We start from the raw sequence: 12,043 nt of genomic DNA, 5'->3' as shown, positions 1-12,043 counted from the left end.
TGTTCTCCCATATAGAGGAGTATAGCTCCCATGGTTCAGGGAAGCAGGATCTCCCAATCTATGGATAGCGTAGGACCCACTAATCATGGGGTACTTTGTCTCCATAAGTGGGCTTAAGCACCATATAGCAATATGGTGTGACCAAATCCCCATATTTTTTGATTTTTTTTGAAAATGTCTAGGTGTTTTTAAAAAGCCTTGCTGGATATAAATGTTATGCCGCGTACACACAACCGGACTTTTCGAGGGACTAGGTCCGACAATCTTTCCGACGGACTTTCGGCGGAGTTCCGATGGACTTTCCGAATGAACGGACTTGGCCACACACAATGACACCAAAGTCTGACGGATTTGAACGTGATGACGTATGACTGGATTAGAATAAGGAAGTTCATAGCCAGTAGCCAATAGCTGCCCTAGCGTCGGTCTTTGTCCGTCGGACTAGCATACACACAAACGGATTTCTCGGTCCAGCAGAGTTCTGGTAGAAAAATGTAAAACATGTTCTATTTCTAAAGTCCGCCGTGTTTTTGGCAAGCAAAGGTCTGATGGAGCCCACACAAGATCGAATTGTCCAACGGACTCGTTCCGTCAGACCTTTGCTGTCAAAAAGTCCGGTCGTGTGTACGCGGCATTAGTTTTGCATGTGTGCGCTGTAATATTTTTGTTCTGTTGTATGGTCTTATGGCAGCACCATCTTTGTGCATTTTGTTTAGGGTGTGCCCCCCAAATATCTTGTTTGTCAATATATCATTTAGTGCAAAAAAAAAGAAAAAAGCTTGTAATATTCCCGCAACTTGTGGCAAAATATAAAATATTCCATGGACTCAACATGCCTCTCAGCAACTAGCTTGGGGTGGTCTACTTTCCAAAATAGGGTCATTTGGGGGGGGGGTTTGTGCTATTTTGGCATTTTATGGCCTTCAAAACTGTGATAGGTAGTGAAGAGTGAAATCAAAAACTTTCACCTTTAGAGATCCTGAAGGCGGTGATTGATTTTCGGGGTGCCGTACGCGGCTAGGCTCACAAAAAGTCCCACACATGTGGTATCCCCATACTGAGGAGAAGCAGCAAAATTTATTTTGGGGTGCAATTCCACATATAACCATGGCACATATGAGTAATATATCATTTGGTGACAACTTTTTGTAAACATTTTTTTTTTTGTCATTATTCAATCACTTGAGACAAAAAAAAAATATTCAGTGGGCTCAACATGCCTCTCAGAAATGTCCTTGGGGTGTCTACTTTCCAAAATGGGGTCATTTGGGGGGGGGGGGTTGTACTGCCCTGCCATTTTAGCACCTCAAGAAATGAGATGGGTAGTCATAAATTAAAAGCTGTGTAAATTCCAGAAAATTTACTCTAGTTTGTAGACACTATAACTTTTGCGCAAACCAATAAATATACGCTTATTGACATTTTTTTTTACTAAAGGACATGGGGGCCCTCAAGGAACCCATGGGCAAAAGGATGGAGGTGATGTTAAAAAGGTCATGGGAAGTCGCCATGACCAATTTAAAGCCTGCTATGGCCACAACAATAGTGTCTCACAACCTGGAGGTCTGGCTGGAACAATTGCAAGTGGATTTAGAAAGCGGGACCTCTAGGAAGGAAATCTTGGATTCCCTTCCTATGCTGCACAAAGCAGCAGGTTATATGGCAGACGCTTCTGTAGAGTCGGTCAAGCTTTCAGCAAGGACCGCTGCTCTTGTGAATTCATCTCACAGGGCACTATGGCTAAAATCCTCGTCAGGGGACCTAGCTTCAAAGGTGATGTTATGTGGGTATCCCCTTTGAAGGAGACCTCCTGTTTGGGTATGATCTAGAAAAGGTTCTGGATCGCACTGTGGACAAGAAGAAGGCCTTCCCAGTTAAAACTAAAAAGGCACCAGGAAAACGCTTTTTTCGCCCCCAAAGACAGGGACAGACGCAAGGACAGACCATTAATGCCGCGTGCACACATAGCGGACTATCAGGCGGACTTAGTCTGGCGGACTTCCAGCCGGACTTTCAGAACGGACTACTTGCCCACACACGGCACTTTTTCAGCGGAATAATACGGAGTACTAAGTCCGCTATCTGCCGTACTTTTGAAATGAACGGACTCGCCCACACACGCGTAGGAAAGTCCGCTCATTTTGAGCGCGTCTCCAAGTAGCCAGGGCCAGCGAAGGAGGCGTCGTTGGCCCCGTCACCTAGTATGGACTTAAAGGGGAACCCCAACGCCGGAAAAAAATCGGCGTGGGGGTCCCCCCCAGGTCCACATCAGACCCTTGTCCGAGCACGCTACCCGGCCTGCCAGGAAAGGGGGGCGAGCGAGCGCCCCCCCCCCCGAGCCATACCAGGCCGCGTGTCCTCAACATGGGGGGGTGCCTTGGGGAAGGGGGGGCTGCGCGACCCCCCACCCCAAAGCACCTTGTTCCCATGTTGATGAGGACAAGGGCCTCTTCCCGACAACCCTGGCCGTGCCACCGCGCCTTCTTCTAGCTCTTTTACAAGCAGTGGCCCGGTCTTCTGTTGCCGCTGTCGCCGTCTTCTGTTCTTCTCTTCTTCTCTTCAGATGTTGCCTCGTCGCTCTCTCTGCTCACAATGACGGAGACACGGCATGCGGCGACTTATATAGGGACATCACCGGATGATGTCCCCGCCCAGTATGATGTCACAGTCCCAGAGGATGCTGGCACTGTGACATCATAATGGGCGGGGCCATAATCCGGCCTGGTACGGCTCAAGAAGGGGGCCGCTCGCTCATCCCCACCCCCTTTCCTGGCCGGCTGGGTAGCGCGCTCGGATAAGGGTCTGATATGGAGCTAGGGGGGACCCCCACCGCGTTTTATCGGCATAAAGATTCCTTTAACTCCATACTAGGTACGCTTCCTTCGCTGGTCCCCGCTACCTGGAGCCGCGCTCAAAATGAATGGACTTTCCTCCGTGTGTGTGGGCGAGTGCATTCATTTCAAAAGTACGGCGGATAGTCCAGCGGACTTAGTCCGTCGGACCTAGTCCGCCGCAAAAGTATCGTGTGTGGCAGGTAGCTCGTTAAGAAAGTCCGGCAGTTTGTCCGCCAGATTAAGTCCGCCGGATAGTCTGATACGTGTGTACGCGGCATTAATTGTACTTTTGTCTCTGCCTGATTCATGGTTTTGACATCTTATCAGTGGCAGGGAGATGCAATCTTATTAAAATGCTGTGGCTGCCACAATTATTATATTTACTACATAACTCCGATATGGATTGACAAGAAATGGTTTAAAAAAATAGATACACTGTTTAGGGAATTGATTTGGAAAGGAGGTCAGGCCAGGAAAAGATTGCAAATACTACAATTACCATTGAGGGAGGGGGGGGTATGGCAGTATCGCATGCACAGAGTTACTTTTTGGCAGCACAATTACAACATTTATGGGACAGTAAAGATCAAGAAGAGGGGGGATTAATGACATCAGGGGCGCCCCATAAGACTCTGATAGAGGTATTAGAGGCAAACTCTTTTATTAATAGAAACCCCACAGTAAAGTTAGTCACAAGGGTATGGAAAGCTGTGAAGCTGCTGAGTGGTCAAGAAGGTGTGACAGAGTATACTCCACTCTGGAATAACAGGAACCTTCAAGAATTGGTAACCACAAGTCAGACATGCCTTGAATGTTCAGTTTGATAAACAAGGGCTGGAATGGAATAAAAACCCTATACTTCAAAAAATATTTAGCCTGAGTAGGAAAAAGGGATTTATATCGGAAATATACCTGTGACGGGAGGGCACATGGAACACAGAATCACTTAGAAAGGTTGGGAAACCCATGTTTCAGCTCCCCATACAACTGTTATGTTCAAGTCACCCTGTGCCATTCTGGTACAGGGTGAGTGAGAAAATATATCTTGGATTACTTAAAATGTAAGTAAGTAATATTTATCCACAGTATCTCCCAGGATATATGTAAAGACTATTCTTAGGTTAATTCTGAATACACAATCCTTGAAAGAGCTGATTACATTGACCTCCGGAGACGGACTGTCTGGTCACCTAGGCTGCCTTAAGTGCTGGGTTAATTAATGTTAATTGTGTAATTGTCTTTTAAGTTGTTGCTATAGGGGAGGGGGGAATATCTATGAGCAGCCCTACCTCGTTATCTACCCCCTTGTGTAAAATGTGTATAAAAGGCTGTATTCTGTCCAATAAAGCATTCAAGATTCTACAAGCTATTTTTGGCTAGACTTGTATTCAATGCAGCTATGAGAATATATCTCTCTGATAGTCAGATTGGAGGAAGCGGGATATACTGACGGAAGCACTCAATTGGAGTGGGGGATAGGTTCTGTCACAATACCCATATATATGTAGTGGAAGTATTGAAGGACCAGAACTCCTCAAGAGTAGGGAAAATGGGAAGAAGATCTAGGGGAAATTACGGAAGAGCAATGGAGGAAGGTATTAGTGAGGGGCACTTGGTATCAGTATCCCCTGCACAGAAAATCTCAGGTCTGATGCTAATATACAGAGCATATTACAACCCTAAGAGACTATTCCAGTTTTGGCAGAGAATTAATGGCAACTGTCCAAGATGTCAGGCTACAGGGGACGTGCTACATATGGTATGGAGATATCCAAAATTATTCCGATATTGGACCGGAGTTATCAATACCTTAAATATGATATCCGATATTAAGTTAGAAATGGACCCAAGGTTGTGTATTCTGGGATTGGGCGCGGAAATATGTGGTACACCAAATATAACCAAAGTAGTGATAAGGTGCCTCTTCCAGGCCAGGAAAATAATAGCCCAGAGGTGGCAAGCAGAGAAACCCCCCTCAGTAAAAGAATGGATCAACACAATAACAGAAACGGTATGGAGGGAAAAGGTAGTATACACAAAAAGAGGGAACTATAAGGAATTTGTAAGAATGTGGAAACCCTGGATGGAGAGGATGGGTTACCCCATATAAGGTAAAGAGCAGGGGGAAAGTAGGTAGCTCCCTGAAATAGTCTACTAAAATACACTATAGGATAGTAAAGGGTGGGTGAGGAGGGGGAGGGAGAAGGGAAAGAAAGGGAATGGAGTAATTAAAGAACCAATAGAAAAGTTATAAGAAAATGTTGATGGCCCAAATATGGGTACATATCTGTTTGTATATATTTTTGTAAAGTATATAAAAAGTAAACCAGAAATTTATACTTCAAGGTAGAAAATCTTCATTTTCAGTTTGTAGCTCTGCCTTTCGGGCTAGCTACTCCACCTCGAGTGTTTATAAAAGTCCTGCTGGCTCCTCCTTTAGCCAGGGTAAGGGCTCAAGGTATAACAATACTAGCCTACTTAGATCCTCTCTTCATAGATCAATTCCATAACAGTTGGCTACCTGGAATACCTAGGTTGGATTCTCAACCTAGACAAATCCTCCCTAAATCCATCAAGGAGATTGCAGTACCTGGGGTGATCATTGATACAGCTCATAAGAGGATGTTTTTTTCTCCAGGAACGGATCAGTTCCATAGGGGAACTGATTAAGTTACCCAAGTCAAAGAAGAAGCCTTCTATTTGGCTTTACATGAATTTTTTGGGAAAGATTGTTGGCTTTCAAGGCTGCAAAACAGTATCCTGTCAACTGGGAACAAGAAGGCCCAAGCTCTGGGCTTCCCAATGCGTTTATCCCGCAATGTGCATCAGAGCCCCAATTGGTGGTTGATATCCAAGAATCTTCAGAAGGAGAAATCCTTTCTACCAGTTACCTGGAAGGTGGTAACAGACGCCAGCCTTCTGGGCTGAGAACCATCTGTCCGAGGGAAATGGTCCAAATCAGTGATGACCTTGTCCATCAATATTCTAGAGATTCGGGCAGTACGCCTGGTCCTCGAGGCCTGGACGTTCAAACTACGGCATTGTCCTATTAGGATCCAATCCAACAGTACCACAGCTGTGGCTTTTATCAGTCACCAAGGGGGCATGAGAAGTCGTGCGGCCCAGAAAGAGGTGAATCATATGCGATCTTGGCAGAAAACAACATTCCTTTCCAATTAGCAATTTTCATTCCAGGAATAGTGAATTGGCAGGCGGACTGCTTGAGTCGCCAACAATTGTTCCTGGGAGAATTCATCTCCTGGGATCTCCCTGGGGCTAGTAGTTTTCCTGCCGAGTATATACAGTGGAGAGGGGAGAGGCCTCTGGCTCGGGCATGTATCAGTTTCACTCTTCAGTGTACAAGTGAGTGACTCTGTTTGTACACTGTTACTGATACATGCTCGGGTCAGAGGCTCCTCCCCTCTCCACTGTATATACTTGGGAGGAGAACTACTATCCCCAGTGAGCTCCCGCGATCCACGAACACCACAGAGCTGCCAATCGTCCCCTCCCACCTCTCCCCAGGCATGTGCTGAGGGTTGGAGGTGCACAGACTGCGGAGACCAGCCAGGTACAGGAAAACCTCCTGGAAGGGGGGCAGCTCCCTGAGGACCCTGATGTAAGGGGTGCTCTCTGGGGACCCTGATGTAAGGGGGGTCTCTCTGGGGACCCTGATGTAAGGGCGGATGATCCGCACTCGGATATGTAACAATATATATATATATATATATATATATATATATATATATAATATTATACACACACACATGCTCCCAAGCCAGGCTGCGTGCACCAATAGACACACACAAGGCTGCTCAGCCCTGCCCCCCCCCCCCCCCACTCTCTCCTTACTGGATTTGACTGACAGTAGTGGGATGCCAAATTTTGAAGCAAGTGTAAATGAGGCCTTAGAGCCCTTTCACATTGGGTAGTGGCGCTTTACTGCTGTTTAAGTGGGGCTTTTCAGACACTAGTGGGGGATTAACAAGGGGTTAAAAACACCCATGTTGTGGAACTTCTGAGGCGCTTCTCAGGCTCTGCCCATTCATTTCAATGGGCAGGAGTAGTGTAGGAGAGGTGTATACACCACTTCTTCACCGCCCCAAAGATGCTGCTTGCAGTACTTTTTTTCCTGTCCTGCAAACGCACCGAGTGCTTTCACACTGGGGAGGCATGAAAGGCAGTTTTCAAGCACTTTACAGGTGCTATTTTTAGCGCTAAAATGCCTGAAAATTGCCTCCATGTGAAAGGGGTCTTAAACCGATATGTGTCAGGGCTGGGCTCAGCCCTTCCTTCTCTGAGCTGGCCGCTCAGCTGTCGGCTAATTGGCAGCTCCTATCTCTACACAGTTACTCAGCTGTTGATGATATGCTGCTCGTCAGCCGTGCCTACTTAAGCTGTTCAGCCCAAAGGATCTCTACCTTCACCTTGGTCAACATCACAGCAATCCTGTTTAAAGACTTGCTTGATTCACATCCCTTCTGGCTCCAGATCCTACTTGCTGTTCCACTACATTAATCCCTGACTTCTGGCTTGGCTGACTATACATTCCAGTTACTGAACTTTGAGTATGTTTTGACTAAGTTTGTTTTTTACTTTTATTATTAAACAAGTGTGATTTAACTGTACTTCTGTCTCGGTCTGATTTCATGGTTTCTGACAATATAATAGTCTTGTAGTTTTTTTTTTTTAATAACAAACATGTCATAATTACCTGCTCTGTGTAGTGGATTTGCATAGAGCAGCCCCGGTCCTCCTCTTCTCTGGTCCCACTTTGGCGCTCCTGGCCCCTACCTCCTGCCAGCTGCCCCCACAGCAAACAACTTGCTTTGGGAGCACCCAAGCAGGCGCACTGCTGAGCCGTACCTCTATGTCCAATCACACATGGAGCTGATGCTCAGCCCTGCGACCGCTGCTGCCAAAAGCCCATCAGGAGTGCGAGTCCCCAGAGAGCCAAGGCTCTAGTTAACATTACTAGATCACGAGGGCGCTCAGGCAAGTATTAGGGGAGGGCTGCTGCAAACAGGTTTTTTACCTTCATGCATTGAATTCATGAAGGTAAAAAACCTTGGGCCTTTACAACCACGTTAATGGTCACCCCGGGCATCTGCTAAATTGCAGCATGTTTCTCTGCGGGCCAGAAATGCGCACAATTTCACGCGTGTTCCCAACCCGCAGAGATGTGAACCTTGCCTAAGACATCAGGAGAGCTGCAGCAGAAAGGGGAGCGAAGAATATGGCAAGTACAGTAGACATGTACAACTCATTTTGTTTCGATGTAGTTTAACGAATTTTGACAAATTCGTTCATTGTGAAATATCTGAATTAGCAAAAACCTGTTTAACCACTTCAGCCCCGGAAGAATTTACCCCCTTCCTGACCAGAGCATGTTTTGTGATTCGGCACTGTGTCGCTTTAACTGACAATTGCGTGGTCGTGCGACATTGTACCCAAACAAATTTGACATCCGTTTTTTTCCCACAAATAGAGTTTTCTTTTGGTGGTATTTGATCACCCCTGCAGTTTTTATTTTTTGTGCTATAAACAAAAAAAGCGTAAATTAAAAAAAAAACGCATTATTTTTTACTTTTTGCTATAATAAATATCCCCCAAAAATATATATAAAAAAAAATTTCCCTCAGTTTAGGCCAATACGTATTCTTCTATATATTTTTGGCAAAAGAATTCTCAATAAGCGATTTATTGATTGGTTTGCGCAAAAGTTATAGCGTTTACAAAATAGGGGATAGTTTTATGGCATTTTTATTAATTTTTATTTCATTTTATTAAATGGTGGCGATCAGTGTTTTTTATCGTTTCTGCGACATTATGGCAGACACATCGGACATTTTTGACACATTTTTGTGACCATTGTCATTTATACAGCAATCCGTGCTATACAAATGCACCGATTCCTGTGTAAATGACACTGGCAGTGAAGGAGTTAACCACTAGGTGACAGTGTAGGGGTTAAGTGTGTCCTAGGGGCATGTTGCTAACTGCGGGGGGCGTGGCTAAGTTTTACAGATCACTGATCTCTGCTCCAATCACAGGGAGCAGAGATCAGTGTCACGTGTTGCTAGGCAGAACGGGGAGATGCTGTTTACAATGGCATCTCCCCGTTCTTTCTCTCCGTGAGGCAATCGCAGGTATCCCCGTGGTGATTGAGTCTGCAGGACCCGCGACCGGACTCGCAGAGCTGCATGCGAGCCCACCTCTTAAAGGGCAACGTTCAGGTACATTATTTTGCCTGTACGTGCCGATGTGAGGCGGTCGGGAAGCGGTTAATGATTTTTTCTGAATATTTGTAAATTCGAAAATATGTAAATTCGAAAATTAAAAGATTCCGAAATTCGAAACTATGAAAATCTGAAATAACTAACTAATAATAACTTAACTATTAAATTATAGATATTCAAATTTCCTTTCAAACTTGGCTGTTAGGCCGCGTACACACGCGCGGACTGTTCGCCCAACTTTGTCCGTCCAACAGTTTCGGCAAACAGTCCGCTCAAACTTAGCATGGACGGACATGGCCACACACGACGGACGAACAGTTTGCTGAAACCGTGCGCGATGACGTGAACGGCACGTACGACGGGACGAAAAATACGACGTCCTATACACTGCATTATAGCTTTCGGCGTGAAAATCCTTTCTGAGCATGCGCGCAACTTTGTTTGACGAACAAGCCTACACACGGGCGGACTGTTCGCTCAAACAAGGTTTCAGCGGACAGTTTTTCGGAAATTCCGAAAAACCTTGTCCGTCCAACTGTCCGCTGAAACTGTCCGCTGAAAGCCCACACACGAGCGGACTGTCCGCCCAAACACTGTTCAGCGGACAAAGTTGGGCGAACAGTCCGCCCGTGTGTACGCGGCCTAAGTGAACGTAATGAATACGAATTTATCCAAAGTTACTAATGATCCAAAATAACGCATGCCGTATCTAAACGAATGGAACGTAACAAAATAATAATAATAAATTACAATAATAATAATACATTTTTTTCAAAATAATTATTATTATTTTGTTCCGTTCTATTTGTTTAGATGCAGCATTCGTTATTTTAGATAATTCGTAACTTTGAATAAATTTGTATTCCAATACCTATAATTTAATAGTTATTATTAGTTATTCTTTTGAATTTTTGGATTTTCTTTCCTGTTTTCAGCTTTTCGAATTTACGTATTTTTGAATTTACGAATTGCGATCATAACAAATGACTGCCAAAAAAACAATGAAACTAAAACGAATGGATTTTTCGGCAGTGCACATGTCTAAAGTACAGTATATTACCCTATTCATCATGCCAATGCTACAGTGCAATGGATGACCCCCCACTAGGGTAACGTTTTCTAACTAGCTTTTAAGCTCATTCATTTGTCACGTGTTCTGCTACATCTCCGTAAATTAGATTCAATAAATGGCACACAATATGTGTGCTTAAGGTTCAGAAAAATGCATGTTACAACGCATACAATTTTAGGATTTTATTCACACGACCAAATGTGTATTTTCTGCCCGGAACGCAGGTTCTTGCTGGTAGAGCTAGAAGAAGATCCAGCGTAATTTATGCACGTAAAGTATTTGTGTTTAGATGCGTAACAGGGTTTAGGCGTGTACCTTTCTTCTAATTGCTTATGCATGTATGTGTGCACTTACATGCATTTATGCACGTACATGCTTCAAATCTGCAGATTTGTGCGACCCTGAACCCAGCTATGTCCTACTTTTTATTTTTGTGTGTGACTGAGGCTGGGTTCACACCACATTGCTGTTTACATCACTGTGCATTCAACCATGCAAACTGTTTGGCTAAAATCGCATTGCATTTGCACCAAAATGGTAAAGGAGCCTTTTTTTGGTCCGCACTGGATTTGGATCTCGTGGGTGTGACACCCATGAGATCCGATTCCTGTACCATTTCACAGTTCGCACTCTGATCTGCGAATCGATTTGTGGGGAGGGTCATTAACTTTGACACCCGCAGTGGATTGCAGATGGTCAGTGTGAACCACCTGTAAATCGGGAGAGATGCAGGAACCCACATAGGAATCGCAGGGTTTCCAGCATCGCACCAACGTGAACCCAGCCTGAATGCGATGCACATTTGCATATTTGTGTATTCAGGCTCATTGCAATAGTGCTGTGTTTAGATGTGCACAAAACTATACCCTCTGCATTTCAAAACACAGTTATTTCTTCTCCCAATCTGAAAAAGCTTTGAGGCCCCGTTCAAATCTTGCGATTTGGGATCACAGGCAGAATCGCTATGATTCTGCCTTAATCTCAACACGTAGCAAAATGTGCAACGCGCTTTTGAGTGTCATTATTCCTTAACCACTTGCTGACCGTGTACTGTAGTGTTATTGCTACATTGTGGGCTGGCTGCACAGAATCATGTATATGTATATGTATGTGTGTATGTATGTATGTATGTATATATGTATGTATGTGTATATATATATATATATATATATATATATATATATATATATATATATATACATATACATACACAGTAAAAGGGGTGGTTTACCTGCCACAGACAGGGCAGCTCCCTGTACATAGCAATAAATATGGGGATAAAGTCCCCATCATTGAATAGCTCCATTTTCTCTGCAAGACACAACACAAGACAAACCCTAATATCAGACTAAACTCTCCTAATCTTGTCCCAATATAGGCCTCAATCTAGAAGCAGTTTAGGCCACTGATGCATCCAGTTAAAATTGTACCTTTGTTGTAATGATCAGCGTTTCCGATACTCCTTCCTCCGCTTACAGATCGTACTGTATGTACGACACACACGTGTTACGCTTTATATACACTGCGCATGCCTGAAACTCTGCCCGCCCCTGATATTCTTTCTAGTATATTCCCTGCCCCTTATCTTTCTTTGCAGCGGGAGAGCACATGGCAGAGAGACAACAGGTGCATGCAGCAGAGAGAAGCAACGACAAAAGGTCAGAGCCACAAACGTCCCGATCCCGGAGGAGTTTTACGACCTCTAATATGGCCTTTATAGAGATGGTGGACATCTTCAAGAGGACCGACTATAATGGGAAGCATTGACTGTACCCAAACCCAAATGTGAGAAAGGCCAAGATCATTACTAAATTTGTGAAAAGTCTGCTGAAGAATTTTGGGGTACGGTGATCCAAGGATCAACTGAGGAAACGATGGTCAGACCTCAAATTGAGGGA

The sequence above is a fragment of the Lithobates pipiens genome, unplaced genomic scaffold (assembly GCF_037356315.1).
Source record: "Lithobates pipiens isolate NorthernLeopardFrog02 unplaced genomic scaffold, aLitPip1_a1.2 Scaffold_18, whole genome shotgun sequence".
NCBI classification, from domain to species: Eukaryota; Metazoa; Chordata; class Amphibia; order Anura; family Ranidae; genus Lithobates; species Lithobates pipiens.
The sequence above is the reverse complement of the archived record's forward strand: the minus strand, read 5'-3'. Positions refer to the sequence as shown.